Consider the following 26,012-nt stretch of genomic DNA (forward strand, 5'->3'; position numbering starts at 1 on the left):
GGATTCCCATTGGCAAGTGAGAAAGAGGATCCTAAGGTATGTGAAAGGTACCAAGGGATTTGAAATTTTGTATACTGCATCAAATGAATTCAAGTTGGTAGGTTATATAGATAGTGATTGGGCTGGAAGTATAGATGATAGGAAGAGCACTTCCGAATACATGTTTCATAAGGGATTGGGTGCAATTTCATGGGCATCCAAGAAGCAACCTATTGTTGCTCAATCTACAGTAGAGGCTGAATACATAGCAACAAATGTAGTAGCATGTCAAGCTATTTGGTTAAGAAGGATCTTGATAGATTTGAATGAAAGGCAAGAGGATGGAACCACAATTTATTGTGACAACATCTCTTCAATTGCATTGTCCAAGAATCTAGTCTTTTATGGTAGAAGTAAGCATATTGAAATCAGATATCACTGCATTAGAGAGTTGGTGGAGAATGGGGATATCAAAATGAAATTTTGCAAGTCTGAGCAATAGCTAGTAGACATTTTCACAAAGCCATTAGGTATTGGAAGTTTTGTACACCAAAGAGAGTGTCTTGGTGTAGTTGATTTGGATCAGCAATGATCCTTGTTTGTTTGGCTTGTGACAAAGGGAGAGTGTTGAAATATTTAATGTGTAGCTAGTTTGTCCCTAGAGCCAAATGCCTACCTACCACCCCTGACTACCTGCACAGCAGCCATAAAAAATTAATTATGGGTAGTTGAGTTTCAAATTTGGAAAAGAGGGGGAAATTTTTTTGGAAAAGAAACAAAAAAAGGAATGTATTGATTCATTTAGTTGTAGAGAAGCAGTGAGTTGAAGGGATCAGAAGTTGCAGAGCAAAGCAAAGCAGGATGAAGTAAAGGTAGTGATCAGCAGATCAAGTTGCAGAGGTAGAAGGAGGTGTTTTCGTGCCTATAGTTGCATGTGCTTAATCCTTGTGTCATTCTGTAAGTTCATAGTTTATTTCTTGATTCGACCTATGAAGCAGTGATTTCTCCAGGCATTATTGTATTTAGCCATTAGAGCTGCAAGTTTAAAGTTTTTGAAGTATTGAAGTTGTTTAAAGTTGTAGGGTTATTTTAAGGTTTTTTGGTTGAAGTCGAATGCTCCCAGATTTTCTAATGATTTAATCAAAGTTGAATAGAAAGCAAGCATGCATACTTGAATCCATTGTTCTTCTTCTATTCATTGCATTTGAAAAGTTTATTTAGAAGCTTCATACTTTTGCTCTCTAATTTTTAATGGTGAAAATATTCACATTATAAATCTTCACTCGGTCAAGTCTTGTTGAAGTTTTTTATCTTTGCAGTGGCTACCAAGTTCACTCGGTACATTCTTCTACCGAGCTCCACCCTCCAGTGGCTATCGAGTTCACTCGGCATCCTTTGGGGCCAAGTTGTTCTTCATTTGTTGAGATCACTCGACACTCTCCTGCCACTCGGCTCCTTAAGGTGTGGAGCAAAATTGGCACTCGGCAATAGTTTTTACCAAGCATTATTTAGGGTTGTGAAATTGATTTTTAGGGTTGGTAATATATTTCTCACAGAACCTACAGACTTCTCTTAGTATATTCAACATAGAAACCACACATTGTTAAGTAGATAAATACTATATATACCTTTCTTTAAAGAGTTATCTTAACTATAGATGTAAGTTAATCAGTCAGATTATTTTCTACCTTCAAAATATTTTACCCACCTCAAATAATGCTTCACTCTTGTAGCTAGTTCATAGACATTTCAAGATGGTTCACAATTTGGATCAATCAAAAATTTGCAGTGTGTAGCTCCTCCATGACTAATATATCCTATTTTCTAAATGCTAATCTTGAATCAGTCTCGCTCTTCAATTATTTAAAAAGTGTGGCTTTAACACACCATATATAGAAAACACCGAATTGTTGAACATGTGATGAATGACTGGACCAACTGATTATATTCAAATAGAAAGGCGAAGTCTATAAAGTTAACTTTGGTTGATATATAAGGCAGTCCGTAACTGATTTCTATATCTCCAACTTCAATTAATAGTCTCCTTTATTCCTTTGACTTTGAATGAACTGCTTCAGAAGGTATTCCCCACATTAGATGGTAAGTCCTACCATTGAGATGAAGTCCTTTACTAATCATCTCCATGCAGATTTTTTGTGCCAATTTAATTTCACCACAAGAACATAGAGTCTGGACTAACATGTTGTATATAGAAGCACTTGTTGTTACACTAGCCTATGATAAATTGTTGAGGACTTGCTCTAATTCATGCAAATGGATTCCATTTCCACAAGCTATGTGGCTATAAGAAGATTATATGATGAAGATCCAGGTTTGATACCTCTCTTTTCCATTTCCCAAATATACTGCAAAGATTTTTCCCACAACTCAAGATGGTGGCAAGACACCAGTGCCACATTGCAAATAAAAGCATCCATTTCAAACTTGTTAGATGTCTTCATGTTCATAAAAAGACTTAGAGATCCTGCAAACTGGCCTATCTTTTTCAGGCCATTAAGCAAATCTTGTGTAGTATAAACATCAACACTATGACCTACAGCTTGCATATGCTCATAAATTTTAAATGCAAGATCCACCTCTCTTGCCTTCCCAAGACAATTGATCAGTGTTGTGTGTGACTAAATTTGGTTTCAAACATGAATCCACACATTTTTGGAAAAAGTTCAATGCTAAAGTCCACTTCTCTTCTTTTGCACAAACACATGTAAGGCCCTTTAAACTATCACCATTAGCCTGCCATCCATTTTGAACCATATCTTGATATGCCTCCAACACAAATTCTACCTGGTCACATTGTACAAATGTAGTCACTAGGAGGTGATAGGTCACTATTGTTTCTTTACATCCTTCTGTTAACATATTAATCATTAGGGTTATAGAATCCGGTTATAAATTTTAGTTTTGGTAGTTATTAAATAATAGTTGAACTACTATATGACTATTTTATTTATGTAATGAATCTTGCTAAACAAACATGGTAAAGTTTTGATTATTTTCCATTATATCATATTTTCAGGCCTAACAGTGATATCAAAGCAGGAAATATTGATACAACAAAGGAGAGGAAAATCAAATGTAATTATTTTGGATTATCTAGTTATAGACAACAGTGGCCATTCCCATGAAGAAATGGTGGAATAAAGGATGGTTATAGGTTGAGCAATGTTTTATATTTTAATAAAGTTTGTTTTGATAATGATATTAAAAGAACAAAAAAAAGTATTGTTTCTAATAAGCTGCTTCTCTCTCCATGATTATTTACATCATTTTGGTATTCTGTAAATTGATATGAAATATGTCTATGTTTATATTGTCGAGGATTAAAATCTAATGGAAATTGATACATGTTTGGTTTAAGAACCCATTGTAGAGTAAGACTTCATTTTGTTCAAATTTAATTCTTGGATTGAGAAAATATTGGAATTTATGATTCAAATGTTTATGGTTCTTTGTTCAAAAAGGTCATTTTAGTGTCTAGTATGCTTTTGTTCTTGAATTAAATATCATCAAGAATAAAGTTATGTATGATTTTCAATGGACAATATTGGACTGACTCAAAAATCAATATGCAAACAAGATTGAAGAATTTTTATGAGCCTATTAATACACTCAATTTATTGGGTCTGATATTTTTTGAAGTTTGGTCCAAATATTGGTATCGAATTATATTTTGGATTGAATAATACCTGTTGGATTGTTACTGGGTCTAGTATTTGAGCATTAGCAATGAATACTATTTGAAAAGTTTACTATTTATTTCATAATAGCAAGTTTTTAAAATAGACTCTTGAATACAAGACATCGGGTTTGGGCAAAGTTAATTGATAACTTTTGCATGATATTGGAATTTCAAAAAACATTTAGCTATGTCATTGAGTTTAAATGTCAAATGAATTTTTGTGATTTGGCAAAAGTGTACTTTTATTAACAAAGAGGAGAAATAAATGGATTTGTTTGTGACCAGATGTATAAGAATGGAGTGAAGAATGTTTATTTGCATTTGACAGAAAATGATGTTGAAGATATATAGATTTGGGAGAGCTAATTGATCCTCTACATCAAATTAGCATAAGACATTTCTCAAAATTGTGCAATTATGACATCTTTAGCATAATTTCAAGAAAGATTATGGTTGATGACAATAGTCATGGTCATGAAATTTTATTGGTGAAAATATAATTTCTTTATGTTGAAAATAAAATTTGTGGTCCATATTGAGGCACTCCACCTATTTGAAGCAATGAAGATAAATATGTGGTGTCTTATCCAATGGCTTATCACATAATTTCATGTTATTAAAATTATTTCCTCTCATCTACTAAGAGGAGAATATACTACAAAGGGGAGGATATTTTGTATATATAAGATTCAAGTTCAAGTGAGTTCAATTTCAGATTCAAGTCAAGTGAGTTCCTAGTTAAAGTTCAAATGAGGGGAAATTACAATAACTCATTGTATAACATTTTCAAACAAGTTTATTGCACTTAATGTGTGCTATTATCAAAATGTCATATGGACAAAAAAATTCATAACACCCAATATGTGTTATTTCATAGCACTCTATGCTCTTATCAAATTGTAATATGGACAAACAAGTTTATAACATCCAATGTGTGTTATTCTATTGCACCCAATGTGTGCTCTTATCAAATTGTAACATGAACAATACAAGTTCATTGCACCCAATGTGTGCTATTTTCAATGATTATGCACCCAAAGTGTGCTAATCTGAAAGGGACAAAATAGGTCTCATTATATAAATTTAAAGTCCAACAATGGACAACATGCTGAAGTATAAAAGTTTCAACCTTGCAAGTTCAAACGGATTTTAGCTAATATCACAGGTACAAGCTTTCAAAAGATGATTTAGGTCAACCAACATCACAGGTACAAGCTTTCAAAAGATGATTCAGATCAACCAGCAAATGTTACTAGCTGAGCTCAAAGTCTGAAAAGTTCAAGAAACTGCCAATTTCATGTAACCCTTTCCAATTAAATGGAGGATGTTAACGTATTAATTATTAATCATTAAGATTATAAATTTCAACTTTGGTAGTTATTAAATATCAGTTGAACTGTTATATAACTACTTTATTTATGTAATGAATCTTGCTGAACAAACACGATAAAGTTTTGATTATTTTCCATTATATTAGATTTTTGAGCCTAACACCTCCTTGCCACAGGCAGATATTAGTGTGTTGTATACAATTATATCTGCAGTCAAATCACCCAAGTTTCCATTTCCTTTTTCACGCTCTCAAAATTTCTTAACGCAATCTCAACCGAGCCCTTCCTCATTAAAGCAGCAATGAGCGAATTATAAGCATGCAAATCTGGACGAAGACCTGATTCCTCCATTCTTTTATACACTTTCAAAACGCTGGCATTAACACAAACCTTCAGTTTTGCAGGAACTAAACAGTGGCTTTTTTTTAAGATTCAAAACTGTTATTAGATACAGCCATATTCCCCTTCGGTATCACACTTCTATTTTGACAAACTATACAATCGAACAGGTTTTTATCTACATCCTAAACTAATAGGTCCCCCGTCCCTGAAACATAGCTCTTGTCAGTTTGTTTAGGTTCTCCGGAATTTAGACCTTCTTACATCCAAATCCTTGCAATGTAGACCGTCAATTTTTGCTAACAACAGAATCTCCAGAATCCAAAGCACCGCCATCATTTTTCACATTCCCTTTTGCCAATTCAGCCACGTCATCTTTAAACATAAATTTTGAAACCCCCGCATTCAATCTGGCATTTTTTACTATTCATGGAACTGTAAAAGAAACATGTAATGGCCACCTTATCAAACCTCTTACATATGGAGGGAAAAGTGAAACAAAAATAGCTTGTGACAATCAGACTCCACCAAAATGATAGAGATCAATCTATGGAAAAGATCATTTCAATGGTCTTGCAAGGCGTTTTACCGACTTTCAGCTGTTGATTAACAATCCCTTAAGTTCTTTTCATCAATATAGTACGCCTTCATCATCATAAGAAACAAATACTCATTTAAAATTGACTCTTTTGATTTTAATTTGATTTCATGCAATTGATAAATGATATAACAAATGCTTATTTAAAATTGATTCTTTTGATTTTAATTTGATTACACGCAATTGATAAATAATATAAATTACCAAAAACATTTATCATGTATATTTAGAATGCTTAATACAAAAGATGAATTTTTGTACAATGATAACATAAAGATGACCTAATAACGAATTCAAAATTATTTTCAAATTCAAAATTTATTTCTAAAGAAGCCCCAAACATTATATTATCGACTAGTTATTGAAGTCTCTTAACAAATGTCATTTAAATGGCTAATCTATTTGTTCGTAGAAGCGATTGCTATTTCATGCATTTACATTTTATACCATCTCTCCTTTCCAAAAACAATTGACTAAAACCCGTATAAAAATAGAAGCTAAATTTTGAGTGATATCTATGGAACATGTAGGTGCGATTAACAAACTTTTTATAATGAAATTGAAATTGAAATTGATTTAACATGCGTAGAGAACAATCTAATCGATAGATTCAACACGCATTCTCTATCATCGATAGACTTTTCAAAGAGACAGAAATTTGGCACTTCTACAAATGCTTGCCACGTATATATGGTTTTGTGCGAAAATATTTTGAAACCCTTCTTTTCTATGGGTTTATGTCATCCATACAATTGGCGTGCATTTCTGGGGCCATAAATTTGTTATAAAATGGACATACAATGAAGTCAATACACACGTCCTTGAATGGGAGGAAATGAGGTCGCAGCTTCTTCTGAATACCTTACCTTGGCTTGTACACCAAGAAATTATGTATACCTAGTCAAGCGAACGCATACTTCACATGCCAATTACTTGACAAATTGTAAACATTACATCGGACCATTTTCACCCCCGAGTCGTTTCGTATTTCATTTTCAAGAGTAGTTTCGTTACAAATGGAAATAATGTAAAATTTTATACAGCCTAAGTCAATTCACACGTTTCTGACTGAGAAGAGATCAAGTCAAAGTCTCCAGATTGGAGGAAATAAGGTCGCAATTGCACACAGATAAATTATATATATACTCAACTCTACAAATACTTGGAGTACATTCTACTTGTTTAATATCTGTTATCTAGCAAAGTATTTGCAAAACAAAGCTTCAGCAATCTGATCTATTCAGAATTTCTTCACACAAGATGGGTTTTGATAAGCAAGTTCATCATGCTTCTGGATCGCCCAAAAGTTGTGATAAAAAGGACCAAAAGAGCAGCAAAAGTTGTTTATTTAGCAATTCAGTAACAAAATTTCTTTTCGGGAGTGTGAAGAGCAAAAAGAGTACTCCACACACAAAAGAAGTGGCATCATTCGTAGCTGCTCAGCAACACTTTCGTCAGGTGCAACATGTTCGTTTATAATTGCTGATTTCTGTGATTCATTTTGTAATTGTGGATGAACATGTGATGTCATCGTTTTCCCTCACCTCCATATCTGATGAAGAACAAGCGGCAGTGTCACTGGAAGGATAAAGGCAGCATTATCTAATTGAAATTATTTTTATTTCAACTCTTGTGGATTTTGCGCCCAAAACAACACGGAAGAGCCAGTGGAACACAAGAGTAGTTTCTAATCTTGGCCACGGTCCGCTTTTAATAGGTTCAAAACAAAGACGCAAAATTTGTAGTTGCACATTATAGTCGCAATAAGAACGTTGTTTCTTATTTCTATTATTATTTACTAGTACTTGCACCTTTAATGGTGCAAAGATCAAGCTGATACTATTATATACTTTTGATGATATTCTTGAATTTAGTTATTCATAAACTCTTCATGTCTACTTCTCTACCTTTTTATTTATATCTTTCTTATCTGTACATAGACATCCTTTTCTCCCTCTCTATCTCTATTTTTTCTCACTCCTATTACTTTTTCCCTCTCGTATACATATCATAAATCATTTGTTTCTCTTTGACCTATCTATCTATCTATCTATCTATCACCTCTTATATGCCCTTGATTCTCCCTTTGCATCTCTCTCTTATCCTACCCCTCTATTTACCTTACACTCCTCTTTATACATTTTTCCTCTAATTCTCATCTATCTATTTCTCAAGATCTATCTTGATCGATATAGCTACTATCTATTAAGAAAGGAACATCATCTATTCACTTATTCCTTATAGATTTAGAATAAATAATAATAATTGTTCCTATAAAAATATTATTTGGTCCTATGATAGTTACACTTTCTTTTAGAATAACAATAAATATCACTTCAGGAATGATTGATTTAGTCATATAATTTAGCACAATGAGTATGCAAAGTTTACTGGTCTCTAAACTCCCACTCAAACTCATATTCTTAGACTATAAAAGTGAGGGATGTAAAAAATCTTAGAATTGTTTTAGAAATACAAATTATGTAAAGATTATTAATATATATAAACTAATTTTTTTTATTAATCAGGCAAAAAATCAATAATAAGATACATAGGAGTATATGCATAAGTTTATCTCAATGTATGCATATGTATGAATCTATATATACATAGATACAAGTATGTTTATTTGTATAGACACACTTCAATCATCATATCTTTAAGTCTTCATATATTTTAATTGAAAAATAAAATAAAAATCATGAATATGTCTTAATCATTTTTTAGAAAATAAATGCTCCTCATTTTTTATTCTCACTGAAATATATATATGATCAGTAAATGACCGAAGCCTTGTATTATATTGAATAAATTAAATTAAATTTACATGATTCTCCATTCAAGCAAGCACTGGTAGGAAGCAATAGAGCAATAAAACCTTCAGTCTTATTTGGGACCGAAGTCCTATATTATACAATTTTAAAAGGGGCATACCCTAGTTTTAATTAATACAAAATTTGATGAATCGTGCAATATCATATCAACATCCTTTAAGAAGGGAACATAAAACTGGAGAGAAGCAAAGTTTTGAATGAAATTTAACAAGGATTCTACCATGAAGAATTAATCTCCTTTCAGTATTTGGCTAGTCTTCCATAGTTAGACTTAAGATGTTAATCGCAACTTCTTATACCTTTTATGATAATCCTTCTACTATCCTACAAATCAAAGATGCCTTTCTTTCCACAAATATTAGTAGTGTTAGACCAACCTGAGTATATGAAGCGATTCAACAAGATTTGCAATTGCCTTTTCTAATACATATTTATCGCTTTACTCTCCTTATCTATATGTAGTTCATTATGCATTTGTAGACTAGTTTTTGATTTATCAATTTTTACCATTCTAATCCTTTAAATGATTATATATGCTTGTAGTATCCAAAATAGTGATATAGGTTTATTCAAGCAAGTTAAGCTATATTAGAGATGGAATACCATTACCATTACATTCTTTTATTGCTTTTTTTATGTTTCTTACTATAATTGAAAGATTTGATTCTTTATTTGTTTCTTTCAAATATTGGTCTTAATGAATTGCAATGAATGTATTGAAAAATTTCAGCATGATTATGATATAATTGATAAATTTAAAATATAACCTATATGTAGATCCTAAAATTATCTTACATGTGTTGCAAAAACTCACCAACACAGATTGACACTAACTATAATTCTATTTCAAAATTAGATAAACTTAGGTTTCAATGATAATAATAGCCTAGAGCTAACGAAGCCTAACAAACTAAGATATCACCAGAAAGATGGATAAGGAGGAGCCCATCACAAAACCAAAACCTCCAAGACTAGAATGAGGAGACAAAGAACCCTAAATTGTAACTATCTAGATTACATGTATGCTGAATACATGAAAGGAGAAATATGAAGAGAAAATCTCCAACTAACATCCAATATCAACACAATTTGTCATTCAAACAAAATAAACATGTAGGGGTCCCAAAAAATAGAAAACCATATTTCCCGTATACAATGATGATTTCAACAATGTCCTTCAGGTTCTCAGTTTGAAAGTTTGACAGGAATTCAAAAGTGCTTTTCTCCCTACTAGACTTTTCCATATTCAGAATAAAAAAATCTAGTGCTTCTAGATTCTCAAGCTCCAGTCCTAGTTGTATATAGGAGTTAAAGATGCAGAGATAATTCTTAAGCTAGACCTTGCTACGATCTTCTAAGATCTCTCTCCACCTAAGAAGAAAATGTATACTTCTATTTTTGGCCAAATTTGAAAAAATAAATCATTCTCTCAAATCACCAGAGAGAGGTGCCTAGGAACAATGACCAAATCAAAGCTTCCAGGGGGATGAGCCATGTACATCTTAGGGAGAGGGATCTGAAGTTTCTCATCAACACTCATAACTACTTCTTCAAGACCTACACACCAAATTGGCTTGAAAACATTGTACCAAAGCCTGATCATATTCCACTTCTCTACTTTGACTCTAGTAAGACAACCTATGAACGAACCTACAATATCACTATTGGTTCTCTAGGAGAAATCATAATTGAAAATACCTGCCTCTAAGACACAACTCACAACAATCCTAGTCATGTCATCCATTGGATTTAATAGTCGATTCCATCTTTCTAGTTTCATATTTCCTCTAAATGCCATGGTTCACACCTTTGAGGCATGCAATAAACAGATATTGGTATCTATCCTCAGCTTTTAACTAAATTGGGATAAGATAGAGTAGGGAATAAAAAACATCCAATTCCAATTAAACTATAAATAGAGAGCTAACGATCTCAAATGAAGGATCTAGAAGAGCCTCAAGTTCTAGACATCATCTGTTGATGCCACCTACATGTAACCAAATCATATTGGTATATAATGATGTCTAGTTTCATGCAATGATGGAAGAAATAGGAAAATTGATGAGGTTATAGGGTTTAAAATTAAAATTATAAAACTCCACCTAGAGAGCTATTAGATATAGGGATAATGAATTTAAAAGTGTCCAAAATTGCGTTCCCATATAAACTAACTGAATTCCTTTCATATTTGAGTGTTATTTGCTTAACTTTTATTAATTTGAGTTCAAATACCTTTTTGCCTTATTTTTTAAAATTTATTAGCATCTCACTAAAATATATTAAGAACAATCTAAAATTAATATTTCTTACTAGTTAAATGATCATATTTAATCTTTAAGAATTTTTATAGGAAAGGAACAATAAAAAGTTGATCTAGAAGTGAGGAATGTGGGGATAAGATATGGAAAACTAAAATATTATATATTACAAATGAATAAGAAAACATACAAATTTTGTCAAGAATGTCTTAAATAAAATTATTTAATTGGTTCCATTTTTAGGTCTTTTTATAATCTAAGTAAGTTAGCACGTGATAAAAAATGTATAAAAACATATAGATTGAATGTTAATAAAAAATATATAAATTATTCATATTATTATGTCATTTGAGTCAAAATCATTGACATCTATTTTATTAGTATGGTTCACAGTAATCCATCTTTCATACAATTAATCGAGTACTTTATCACTCATCGTTATCTCTCATGTGTAGGTGCTAGTATCGTAGACTATTAAAGTACCTTTTTCATCTCTTTATTTTCCTTCTTGTGAACTTATGAGATAAATGAATTCGATAAAAAAATTTACAAATCTCACAATTTTCAAATTTGATGATACAAAAATATATTATTGAAAAAATCAATAATGCAAAAAAGAAGGAGTTTAAAGTATATGTTATATTGAATATTGATAATGTAGAAAATATTTAATTACAATCCTATAAAGCTACTATTTCAAAAAATCCATTTAACAATTTATCACACATCATGTCTATTGTGTCAAGGAGGGCCTACCCACCCTTCAATCTATTGGAATTTCATTGTCTTTGTTATATTTAAATTTATATGATTTAATTGATTAAATTTTTTTAACTTGAATATTAATATATAATTATTTAAATATTATTTAAAAATCTTCTAGTTAAATAATTACATTGTATATAAAATTTCTTAGAATAATTGACTGATGTCAAGATTAATTAGTATTCTAACCCAAGACCTCTCTAATAGCAAGCTTGTGTAGGCTCTTGCCTATTAATAGGATTATTTAAGATTTTAAAAAATAGAGTTAAAAAAATTAAATTAAAAAAAAAACCTTTTTTTTTCATGTTGAACCATATTAAAAATTGATAATTTTATTGTTAGTAGGCATATGAAAAAATAATTCAGAAAATATGTATATTTTGAAAATACTCTTGTTTTCCTTGTATTATTCAACAATTAACTAAAACTAATCAAGGATACTAAAGAACAATTATCAAATACCTAGTAAGCAATTTCTACATAGGCTAATATTATAGCATAAGTAAACCCCACACATCATATCAAATGATAATTTATAAAGTGACACCCCAAAAATCTCAATAATATAATTCCATCTTAATGCAATACTCTTAACCTAAATCTTTATTTAATTGAATGAAAATAATTTAGAAATCCACACTTATTAAAATTAATCTATACACATCTATCTTCATTAAATAACTAGATCATTTATTTCAAATTACATCTAAACTACATTATAATTTACAAATAGACCAAAGGTTGAAAGAAAAAAATAACAATTATGATATGCCTTAATCATTCAACAACCTATTTCATCTACTAAGTATCTTAACTAAAATTTATGAAACATTTCTCATTTGATATCTAATTATCTTATCTTAAGGAATTTCGGATTTTTCAAATAAATTGATCCCAAGCCTTTATAGGTGGATCTCTTATGTTTTTTCCAATTCTTTGAGAAGATTGGTAAATAATAAAAGAGAATTTAAGGAGTACAATGACCAATAGATCCGTAAAATGTTGACTAAGTCATTTAAAATGGCACGGTGATAACTAGACTCTAAGAAAATACAAGAAGGAAATTTTTTAATGTTGTGATTCTATATAAGCTATAATGGTTTGAATGTATTGAGTTTAAGCTTAGCAATGAATGGTTTGATCATGAATAGTTTAATGTGGAATTAGGAATTGCAAAGTGTTTGTTTTTGCACCAGCCATGAAGTGTTCCTCTTTAGCAGTAAAGATGATATCTTATACCATTATGTGGTGTTTGATTACATGACCATCTAATGACTTTGAAATCTTTACAAATTGATGTACTAAAAGGGACCTTCCCAAATAGTGATCTAAGCTTGATGATGCATTGGACATCCCCAACTTCTGGATATAAATTACAAATTATAGAGAAAAATATCATTCTACTAAATCCCAAATATTGCCAATTGACTTCCAAGTTGTTAGAATATTAAATTCTATAGTCATTTGCCCCTAGAGCCAAACACCCACCTACCACCTTTGATGACCTACACAACAGCTAGAAATTTGAATGTGGTAGGTGAGTTTCAAATTTAGAAAAGAGGGGGAAACATTTTTGGAAATGAGACAAAAAGGAATGTATTGTCTCATCCATTCAGTTTAGCAGATCAAAGAGAGTAGAGATTTTGTAGAGTAGAGCTAAGAAGGAAGAAGGAAAGAAAGTGATCAATAGATCCAGTTGTGTAGAAGATAGAAGGAAATTTTATTTGTGCCTATAGTTGCACGTGTTTCTTCTCTAATCATTATGTAAGTTTATTGTTTGTTGGATTTGTCTTGTGAAGTAGTGATTGCTCCAAGAACTATTGTATGCAGCCATTAGAGCTGCAAGTTTAAAGTTTAAAGTTCTTTACCTGTTTGAAGTTTTAGGGTTATTTTAGGGTTTTCTAGTTGAAGTTGAATGCTCCTAGATTTTGTAATAGTTTTAATCAAAGTTGAATAGAAGGAAAGAGAGCATACTTGAATCCATTGTTCTTCCTCTATTCATTGCATTTGAGAAATTTATTGTTGAATGCTTGAAGCTTTGGCTCTCTAGTTTTAATGGTGAAAAAATCTAGTCTGTCATATTGTCACGTAGCTTAGTCTTTGATTGGGTTATAAGTTTTGTTGTGGTTGCCAAGCTTACTCAACATTGCTTGTGCCAAGTTTCCCTTTGAGTTTTGAGCTTATTCGGCTTCCTCTTGTGTCGAGCTCACTCAGCACCTTCATGTGCCAAGGAAAATTGGCACTCGACAATAGTTGTTGCCGAGAAAATATTTAGGGTTGTGATTTATTTTTCACATGGTATTAGAGCTTTGAGGTCCTACATCCACAGTGAGTTAGGGCATTTTTTTTCTAGGATATTTGACATGGCAAGAGATGTAGGAAAGATATGGTAGTAGCCACCATCCTTCAATGGAAAAAATTATGATACATGGGCAAAGAAGATGAAAACCATAATGGTTGCAAATGATTTATGGGATTTTGTGATTAGTGGGTTCAATGATGTGATAGACCCAACTCAGTATGCCGCCCTCAAAAATGCACAAAAGACTCAGTTGAAAGAGTCAAGGAGAAAGGATGCTAAGGCATTAAGTTTGATTGAGGCAGCAATGACAGAGATAGTCTTCCTCAAAATTGTAGCAGCAAATTATGCAAAGGAAGCATGGGATATCCTTGAGACAAAATTCAAGGGGACTGATAAGGTCAGAGTAGTGAAGCTACAAATGATCATAAGAGAGTTTGAGAACCTTTAGATGAGGGAAAATGAACCTATTACAAAGTTTAGCTCACGAATCTCCACTTTGGTAAACCAGCTCAAATTAAATGGAGAAGAATATGATGAGCAAAGGATTTTACAAAAAATATTGAGGAGTTTACCTTAGAAATATGACAATCTTGTCATGACCATAGAGGACGCAAAGGACCTCACCACATTGACCATGGATGAGTTGATGAGAACTCTTCAAATCCATGAGCATTGGATAAATAGGTCAGCTACTACTTCCCAAGAGCAATCTTTCAAGGCTCAAGAGAATTGAAGAGGTAGGGGGAGAGGTAGAAATGGGTCTGGTAGAGGCTCAAGAAGAAGAGGTCATGGAAGGAATGGTCAAAGGAATGCTGGTGCAGAAAGCTCAAGAAGACCAAGCAACCAAGAGAGAGCACGCACCTCTTAAAATAGCTCTAGAGGAGGTAAGAAGAATTACAACTCCAATAAGAGCAATGTTGAATGCTACTACTATCATAAATATGAGCATTATGCAAGTGAATGCTGGAAGAAATAGGGTGATCAGTCAAAGAATTTTTTAAATGTGGCTAATGTGAATATGGGAAATCCGAACAATCCCACTGCCTTCATCATGTGTAATATTGGTGAAGAAGGAAGCCCTGAGGTATGGTACGTGGATAGTGGATGTAGCAACCACATGAGTGGTAATGAAAATTTATTCTCTTTCATTGATAAGATTTTTAAGTCTAAAATTAAGATGGGAAATAATGGAACTATTCCCATAGTGGGCAAAGGATCTATTATGGTCCGCACTAAGCAAGGTGAGAAGAAGGAAATACAAAATGTGTATTTTGCCCCTGGTATGAAGCACAATTTGATGAGTGTTAGACAAATCATTCAAAATGGATACAAGGTGCTGAGGGAAAATGACAAGTGTGTCATTCATGAGAAGGATGGGAGTAATAGATTACTTGCAACAGTCCAAATGATAAAGAATTGGATGTTCCCATTGAGAATAGAGACATGTTTCTCTTCTCAAGTTAGTGATACACCTCTCAAGCATGCATGTACAATAGTACACTGGCAATCAGCTCTTAGGAGCATGATTGAAGACCTCTCCAAGCCTTGGCATCTCAGGTATGGACATCTTGGCTTTTCTGGTTTAAATTTGTTGTCCAAGAAAGAAATTGTAGATGGTTTGCCAAGCATTTTAAATTCATATGACAAGTGTGAGGCTTGCATATTGGGTAAGCAACATAGGCTTCCCTTTAATTCTAGAAATTCTAGAAGGGCTAGAGCACCATTAGAATTGGTGTAGTCTGATTTGGTAGGCCCTATGCAAACTACTTCTATTGGGGAGAGTACTTACTTTATGACATTCATAGATGATTTCAGTCATAGGACATGGGTGCATTTCTTAAAGAATAAATCTGAAGCTTTTGACCAATTTGTAGAATTTAAAGCCCTGGTTGAAAAAGAATGTGGACACTATATTAAGGTTCTTAGATCAGATAGAGGAGGGGAGTATACCTCCAATATGTTTGTAAATTTTTTAAGGAAAAATGGCATAAGAAAAAAGCTTACAACCAGTTATACTCTGTAGTAAAATGTAGTGGCTGAGAGGAAAAATAGGACCATTGTTGAAATGGCAAGGAGCATGATGAAATAAAAAGGGCTCCCAAATGAATATTGGGGAGAAGTTGTAGCAATAGTAGTATAATTGATAAATAGGTGTCCTACAAAATCAATTCGTGACTAGATACCTCTTGAGGCTTGGTTAAGGGGCAGATGGATAGTTGAACACTTGAGAGTGTTTAGATGTGTAGCATATGCACATGTGCCTAAGGAACAAAGGAAAAAGCTAGATGACAAAGGTGTGAAGTGCATCTTCATAGGGTACAACTTAGAATCAAAGGCTTATAGATTGTATGATCCAATTAAAAAAAAGATTATCATTTCAAGAGATGTGGAGTTTCTTGAAAATCAGTCCTGGGATGGCTCAATAGATGAATCCTCAAGCACTTCAAGTAAAGTGCCTACTATTGAAGAGGAAGAAGATGACATTGCTGATCAACAAAAAGTGGAGCAACAAACATAGATTGCAGACAAAGGCAAAAAAGGAAGCAACCCTTAACATGTTGAGAAACAGCTCCAAGCACTTCAAGAAAATATCGAGCTAGTATGCAAATTAGTAGTAGTAGCAATACTAAGAATTTAGACCCCACTCTCACCTCCCTATTGCCAAGAAAGACCAAGAGTCTAAGGGAGATATATCAAGATGAAAGGTATGATGAAGATTATGATGAGAGTGTAAATTTTGCATTATTTTCTCATAGTGACCTAATTTATTTTGAAGAAGCTACGAATCAAGAGAAATGGTGTAATGCCATGGATGAGGAAATGGATGCCATTGAGAGAAATGAGACATGGGATTTAACTACCTTGCCTCCCAAGAAACAAGTAATTGGAGTGAAATGGGTCTACAAGACCAAGTGCAATGCTGAAGGAGAAATAGATAGGCATAAGGTACATTTAGTGGTCAAGGGGTACAAGCAACAATATGGTAGAGATTATGATGAGACATATACCCTAGTTGCAAGAACAAAAACCATGCATGCTATCATAGCAATTGCAGCCCAACAAAAATGGAAGGTATACCAAATGGATGTGAAATTTGCCTTCTTCAATGGTGTATTGAAGGAATAAGTATATGTGGAGCAACCACCTAGTTATGAAGTGGTAAGTGAAGAACAAAAAGTTTATAGATTGAAGAGAGCTCTATATGGGCTCAAGAAAGCTCCACGAGCATGGTACAACATGATTGACTCATATTTGATGAGTAATGGCTTTAGCAAAAGTGATGGTGAGCCCACACTTTATATCAAGACAACAAATGGTAATGTGTTGATTGTTGTCTTGTATGTTGATGATTTAATTTTTACTAAAAATGCTAATTTCCTAATTGGAGAGTTCAAAGAGGCCATGAAGAATGAATTTCAAATGACAGACCCAGATCTCTTGATATACTTTCTAGCCATAGAAGTAAAATAGATGCATGATGTCATCTTTATCTCTCAAGAGAAATATGCAAGACAGATCTTGGAGAGATTTAAAATGCAAAAGAGTAAGGCAACCCCAATAGCAACAATAGTAGGCCTAAAGTTGAGCAAGGAAGATTGTAGCAAAAGTGTGAATCCAACACTATACAAGAGTATGGTTGGAAGTTTAATGTATTTGACTGCAACTCGGCCAGACATAATGCATGTAGTAAGTCTAATTTTTAGATTTATGGAAACACCAAAGGATTCCCATTGGCAAGTGGGAAAGAGGATCCTAAGCTATGCGAATGGTACCAAGGGATTTAGAATTTTGTATACTACAGAAAGTGAATTCAAGTTGGTTGGTTATACAGATAGTGATTGGGTAGGAAGTCTAGAGAGAACTTCCAAATACATGTTTCATATGGGATCAGGTGCAATTTTATGGCCATCCAAGAAGCAACCTATTGTTGCTTAATCTAATAGAGGTTAAATACATAAAATCAAATGCAGGACCATGTCAGGCTATTTGGGTAAGGAGGATCTTGATAGATTTGAATGAAAGGCAAGAGGGCGGAACCACAATTTATTGTGACAACATCTCTTCAATTGCATTGTCCAGGAATCTAGTCTTCCATGGGAGAAGCGAGCATATAGAGATCAGATATCACTTCATCAGAGAGTTGGTGGAGAATGGAGATATCAAAATAGAATTTTGCAAGTTTGAGCAACAACTAGCATACATTTTTACTAAGCCATTAGGCATTGGAAATTTTGTACACCTAAGAGAGTATCTTGGTGTAGTTGATTTGGATCAGTAGTGATCCTTGTTTGTTTGGTTCAGGACAAAGGCTATGTGTTGGAATATTAAATGCTATAGTCATTTGCCCCTGGAGCCAAATGCCCACCTACCACCTCTGACAACCTACACAATAGATAGAAATTCGAATGCGATAGGTGAGTTTCAAATTTGGAAAAGAGGGGGAAACATTTTTGGAAATGAGACAAAAAGGAATGTATTGTCCCATTCATTTAGTTTAGTAGATCAGAGAGAGCAAAGATTTTGCTGAGCAGAGCTAAGAAGGAAGAAGGAAAGAAAGTGATCAGCAAATCCAGTCGTGCAAAAGATAGAAGAAAATTTGTTTCATGCTTGTAGTTGCACGTGTTTTTTTTTAATCATTCTCTAAGTTTATTATTTGTTGGATTTTTCCTGTGAAGCAATGATTGCTCTAGGCACTATTGAATGTAGCCATTAGAGCTGCAAGTTTAATGTTTTAAGTTCTTTACGCATTTGAAGTTTTAGGGTTATTTTAGGGTTTTCTAGTTGAAGCCGAATGCTCCCAAATTTTGTAATATTTTTAATCAAAGTTGAATAGAAGATAAGCAGGCATACTTGAATCCATTGTTCTTCCTCTATTCATTGCATTCGAGAAATTTATTGTTGAATGCTTCAAGATTTGGTTTCCAGTTTTAATGGTGAAAAAATCTAGTTTGTCATATGGTCACTTAGCTTGGTCTTTGACTGGGTTATAAGTTTTGTTGTGGTCATGGAGCATACTTGGCATTGCTTGTGTCGAGTTTCCCTTTGAGCGCTGAGTTTACTCAGCTTCCTCTTGTGCCGAGCTCACTCGACACCTACAACCTGTCTCTTGGCATCCATTGGTGCTGAGCAAAACAAAAATTGCCACTCAGCACCTTCACATGCTAAGCAAAATTGGCACTTGGCAATAGTTGTTGCCAAGAAAATATTTAGGGTTGTGATTTATTTTTCACATAGGTAAACCCAATGAGAATAATACAGAAATGTTCAGACTTTTTAAAGGTCATCTTGGCATAAAAATTAAACAAGGTAAGCATAGAAATATCACACCACATCAAGAAAAAAAAGCACATCTAGATGGCCCTATGGATAGAGTGAGGGTAGACATCAAGAAAAAATCAGTGCGATAACTTGAATTTCATCAGGCTTTATCTCTAAAATCCAACTATCTTCAACTTTTTGCCTTTCTTATTCTTACAATTGACTTAACCAACTAGTTGTTGATGCGAAGTTAAAGTGCTTGCTTTAAGGAATGCTCCTTCAGAACACCTCTATAGGAAGATAAACAAAATTTGTGGGCTCTCTCTCTCTCTCTCCAATAGACAAAAAAAAGAAGATTAGGACCTTTCCTTGTGAACTAATTCATAGCTTCTTTACCTTAATTTTCCAATTTGAGTATTGGTAGCGTTGTGAAAGTGTGCAGACCAATAGACCCCAAATATATATTACATGCTCTCCCATAAATGCCAATTACATCCTTCGATCTCTAAGGGAATCCAATCTACTACACCAAATAAACCATATTTTGTAAAGTTGATTTCAAATGACCATCCATGTGTTCTCTACAAGTTCACAGTATTGTCTTGAAAATGGTTGAATTCTCAACAAGATGTTCTAGTAAAAATTGGAAGCCAACATAAGATAAATTGTAAATAGTGGAAGCATTGTATATTAATTTTTATAGAAAACCATTAACAGAGAAAATATATCATAATGCAAATCTTGTCAAGTGTTATGGAAATTTACAAGTAAAAAATGTGAATTGTTGGTTTTAAAATCATAAAGTAACTAACTGGAAGAAAAAAAAAGCAAAAATTTGATGAAGTGATGAGTTGGGTCAAGTTAAAGCTTGAAAATATTATTCTTTACCCCCTTATATATTTTCCAACAATGTTTCCTTGTTCTCGACATCGAAAAATCATAACATTCCGACCACGATCCTCTAAGAAATAAGCCTATCAACTTAATTAATATTTTCAAAAATATTAGTTATGCAATAATTTGTTTTTTATTTCTACATTTTAATTTAATTATAGATTAATAAGAAACATATTTGTAAAAATGACCTATATCATAGATTTCTTTATATTTTAGACTTTTATTTAAGACACTCAATATAAATTGTCAAATGACATAATTTTGATTTATTAAAATATAATTTAACTATTTATGAAGATAAAAAAATCTTCTATTAATAATACATATATAGATCATTCGCATATTTGTACATATTACGTTTCCAACATATTTAAAATAATAAAATCAAATTTTAAGAACTTAATAGTTTTTTGTTGTAATTCTCTTAATTTGGAACATCAAATGTTATTCCATGGAGAAGAGTGGGAATCCAAGTATGAAAAGAATGTCAGACATTGCAAAAGCTTATGGTAAAGTTAGGAGGGAGTTTTTGCTGAAAATATTGGCTAAATTTGGGTTTGGGAAGAAGGTCGTTACTTAAATTCAGGATATTATCAACTTAGTTCAATTCTCAGTCTTAGCTAATGGTTCCTTGGATGAGTTCTTTAATTCCATGAGGGGTTTATGCCAAGGGGACCCCTTGTCACCATATTTATTTATTATGGTTGCTAAGATTTTGGGTTAGAATCTCATTTCTATGGTTGCGCAAGGGAAGATAATGGGGGTCAAATTGGCTTCCTCACTTCTTTTAGAGGTGTTACAATAATTTGTTAATGATATATTTTTATATGGTTTGTCTTGTATAAGATAAGCTAAAGCCCAGAAGAGCTTATTGAATAAATATGCAAAGGTTTTTGGACAACACACTAGTTATTAGAAGAACAAGCTTTATTTCTTCAACATTGAGATTGATCTCCATCGTTGTCTAAATAGGGAACTTAACTATTAGGTTGCTTCCCCCCTACCACTTATCTTGGCCTCTCCCTTAGTATGAAGGAAGTCACCCCTACATTTTGGAATGAAATTATTGAAAGAATACTAAAGAAGTTGACAGGTTAGAAAGGAAAGGTGCTTAGAAATGTTGGGAAAATTCAACTTCTTGTTGATTCTCTCTAGGAGCTTCTAGCCTAGTTTTTGTCATTGTTTAAGCTTTCTAACTAGTTCAAGGATATTATGGAGAAAATTTAGAGAGATTTTTTATGTTTGAGTATGCAGGAAAATACGAGAATGAATCTTGTTAGCTGGGAGAGAGTTTGTAATCCAAAATCTTAGGGCGAGCAATACTTGAGTAGAATAGGGGATCTTAATAAGGCCCTTATGAATAAGATTGGATGAAGACTATCTTAGAACTCAACTAGATGGTTTAGGATAAGCCAATGACACCAATACCAATATAATCATTGGTCAACTCTATAGAAAGCTCAGCTCTATGTAATGTCTCAGACTAAATCTATCAATGCCAACTCACTAGTCAATCTACATTGGGTGGGCTTGGAGCCAAGTGCTAATGTAATGTTTAAATGCATTAGTTGGACTAGAGTCTATCAAATTGATTGATTCTTTACTTTTTACTTGCTGACAACTGATTCAAGACTATAAACTCTATTTTTTGTTTTCTTATAAGCGATATTGTACTTGTGATTCTTTCTTGATTCACTTGGTGCCTATATTTAATTAGATTTTAAATCTCCATGTAAGAATTTCTTTAAATGTATAATAATTAATCTTAAGATTTATTTTAAATTATAGTAATAACTAATCTTAACAAAAAATAATAAATGAATAATAAATAATCTAGGCTTGATCGATTACCTATAAAAAAATATTGTCAAATTTTATATAAGAGGAATATATATGTAATTTATTTATAAGGTGAATTTAAATGAGAATAACTATTATAACTATGTGCTTATTAAGTGAATTAATATTGTTGAGGATTTCTTGGTATTGTTAGTGATTTGTTAGTGTTGAAACAATTGATTAATCATGTATTGTCTTTAATGTTACACAAAATATCATATCAATATTAGTCATTGTATTCTGAGCTCACTCAAGTACTGAAGATAGTTTTCTATGGCTATCAAGCGTTCCAGAGTTTGTCTAGTTTAGAAGATAGTATCGACCAAGTTCACTCAAGTGTTAAAAGAAAGTCTATGGAAGATGAGTCTTAACCAAACTTACTCGATTAATGACAGAAATGTTAGATGGAACCAGTGTTAACCAAGATCACTTGGTTACCAAAGGAATTATGTGAATATGCATAGTTAACTGAGCTCACTTATTTAATACAAGAAAATCATTTTTGAGTTAGTGTCTACCAAGTAGGGTTGGCAAATGAAGGATTTTCTTACTTTGGCATACTGAGTTCAATTAATTTATCTATTAGTTATGGTCGATCGAGAAGATGAATATTAATTATTTTAAGTTGTATTTGAGCCAACTTGATAATATGAAAGATATAAATAAAAGGTCAACTTGAGGGATAGAAAGTGTGTGATGTGTGAAATGCATGGAAGATAATTGAAGATTTGATGATGATAAGAGTAAGAAGAAGGATAAGTGGAATATGCTTGAGAAGCTATAAAGATATATTCAATCAGGAAGGATCAAGTATAAGCTAGAATTGAGATTTGTAATCAGTAATTTAGTTGTATCAGAATTAGTTCATGTCATTGTTACTCTTTAACCATTGTAGCAATGAGCTAAATCTCTTAATAGAGTTGGCTTAACAACTATTTATAAATCCTCTAACAAGGTGACATTTCTATTGAAGTGTCTAAAGAACTCTACCAAGGCCACTCCTAATAGGGTGATCAAATCTTCTAATAGGGTGATACATAATAGTGCATTTTGTAACCTTCAATAGGGTTGTCTCCTAATAGGACTCATTCAGAAGAGTGAAAATTAGTAACTAGTTGCAATTGATGGATTTTCCCAAATTGGGTTTCTACGTTAAATCTTGGTGTCAGATGTATTCAAGCTATTTTTTAAAAATTTATTTGCAACTAATTTAAAGTAATAAGTAATCACAGATAACATATTTAGATTTTTATGTTAGGTTTTTTTTTGTAACATTCTCAGTATTTACCAAGTTACAACTTTTTTAGTGTGTTTACCGAGCATCAACAAGGTTTAGTTTTTAGAGTTTATTTAGTACTGATATCTAAGGGATCTAGATATATATTTTTGTAGTAACTTATTCACCCCTCCTCTCTTAGTTACTCCTCTTATATTTCCAACAATTGGTATCAGAGCTCTTGGTGCTTACAGAGAAGGTTTCAAGGACCTAAGCTAAAGATCAGGATGTCTTACAGAAGGGAGATTATAAAGTTGAACTGAGACAACTTTGAAGCATAGCAAGGACTTATGAGATTACTTTTAGCAACCATCAATGATTTAGGTTGTAAGTATCTTGATATTGAATACAAGACTCCTTCTAGAACATTATTGAAAAGAAGAATCATAACATCATGGTGATTAATATTGCATCTGCTCTTAGTTATGTTGAATTTGATGAAGTAAAAGACTTTAAAATAGCTCATGAAATTTGGATCAAACTGAAAGAAATTTATGGAGGAGATGAAAATGTAAGAAGAGCTAAAGTAGAAATTCTTAGAGGTCAATTTGATCAGATGAAAATAAGAGAAGATGACAAAATTGAAAAATATGTGGAAAGAATCAAAGCATCTAGAGGAGACATTGATGATAAAATATTTGTAAGTAAGGTACTCAGAATCCTCCTCCCTATCTATGCAATTAGAGTGTCTACTATTCAAGAGATGAGATGCGATCCAAATAGTAAAATATCTTTAGATGCTCTAGTTGAAAGATTGATTGCTTTTGAGTTGGACAACTATGATAACTACATTCCTAGTTCGAAATGTATTGAGTTTGCATTTGAAAAACATTTCACTCAAGAAAAAAAGTAAGAAATCAAAGGCCAATCAATTAGGAAGTGAAGAAGAAAAAAAAGAAATTTCTAGTAGTGATCTTGAAGTTGTTAAAACCCTACTTGCAATGAAATATTCCAAAGGTAGCAGAAAATACAAAGAAAGGATTCCTCTAATATGTTTTTCTTGTGAAGAAATTGGTCACATTGCTACTAGGTGACCAAATAGAGAAAATAAGGATGAGAAGAAAAGAAATAAGTATAAAGGTAAGAAATCTTGTTTTATGGCTAAAGATTCTGATAATAGTAAAGATGAAATGGTATATATTGTTGTAAAAGATAAATCTAATGATGAAGGAGATAAGATGGCACTTATCTCTCATGTTAGCAAAAATGATACTAGGATTATTGATAGTGGCTGCTCAAATCATATGATTGGAAATAAAAGAAAATTTGAGCACCAAAATATTATGATGGCGGTAGTGTGAGATTTGCAAACAATGAACCTTGTTGCATAAAAGGAAGATGATGTATCTCTTTAACTAATTAACTTATATGTGATTTAATGCTTATTGGGTTGAAGGACAAAAGCATAATCTACTAAGTGTGACATAGTTGAATAATATTGGATTCGAGGTAGAATTTATGAATGGGGAGGCCAAACTGCTGGATGAAAAAATAAATCTGGTTGGATCTGGAAAACAAACAAAAGGTAATCTATTTTATCTTGATCTCAATGAAAGTTCATGTTTTATTGCTCAAGTAGAAGAAAGTTGGTTGTGGCACAAAATATTATGTCATATAAATTTTGATAATCTGGTTAAGATAAGAAAACATAAAAGAGTAAGAGTTATTCCAAGCTTGAAGAAACCTGATATAGGTCTATGTAGAAATTGCCACATTGGTAAGATAGGAAAGACTAGTTTCAAAAGAAAGAATTATCATTTTGAAGAAGTCTTAGAAATTGTGCATATAGACATTTGTGAACCTATTATAATAGAAAGTTATAGCAGAGAAAAAAATTTCATTCTTTTTGTTGATGACTATTCTAAAATGATGACTATAATGTATCTAAGAGAAAAATTAGAAGATTTTCAATCATTCAAGTGGTATTTGGCAAGAAAAAGAAATTGGAAAGAAGTTAAAATGTTTGAGATCAAACAGAGGTGGTGGATTCATTTCCAATGAATTCAATGAATTTTGCATAGACAAGGGAATTAAAAGACAAGTATCAACTCCTGGTACACCAAAGTAGAACACTTGGTATAGCGAAAAGAAGGAAAGATCCATCATGGATTGTGCAAGAACATTGATGATAGAAAAGAATGTTGCAATCAAATACTAGAAGGAAGAAATTAACATTGTAGTTCATACCTTGAACAGAGTATAGCTAAAGAAAGGCTCAAATAAAACTCCTTATGAACTATGGTATGGCTACAAACCTAATGCAAGTTATGTTAAAGTATTTGGTAGCAAATGTTATATCTTGGAAGAATCTAGAAAAGCAAAATTTGATATCAAAGGTGATGAAAGAATATTCTTAGGATATTCCTATGGAAGTAAAGCATTCAAGTTTTTGAATTTGTCTTTTCATAAAATCATAGAAAGTGCACATGTGAGAATTGATGAGTTTCCAGAAAATAGTGACGAAGAAAGTAGCGAAGAGCCTGAGGATTACAAAAGATTTTTTTACTATGAACCTGATACCCTACCAAATCTATCTGAAAGAAAGGAGGATTAACCTCCCAAGTCCCCAAAATCTCCAATAGCTATCGAGTTGCATACAATACAACCCGAGTCATAGTTTGAAGGAGCCAAGTCA

General features: G+C 32.5%; 1 pseudogene; it reads right to left on the reverse strand.

Moving 5' to 3' along the window:
* Positions 1-2,012: 2,012 nt before the first annotated feature.
* Positions 2,013-26,012, reverse strand: part of LOC149551335 (pentatricopeptide repeat-containing protein At3g29290-like) — a 38,355-nt pseudogene continuing 14,355 nt past the window's right edge.

The sequence above is a fragment of the Cupressus sempervirens genome, chromosome 6 (assembly GCF_028749045.1).
Source record: "Cupressus sempervirens isolate cs-2001-9-10 chromosome 6, ASM2874904v1, whole genome shotgun sequence".
Classification (NCBI taxonomy): domain Eukaryota; kingdom Viridiplantae; phylum Streptophyta; class Pinopsida; order Cupressales; family Cupressaceae; genus Cupressus; species Cupressus sempervirens.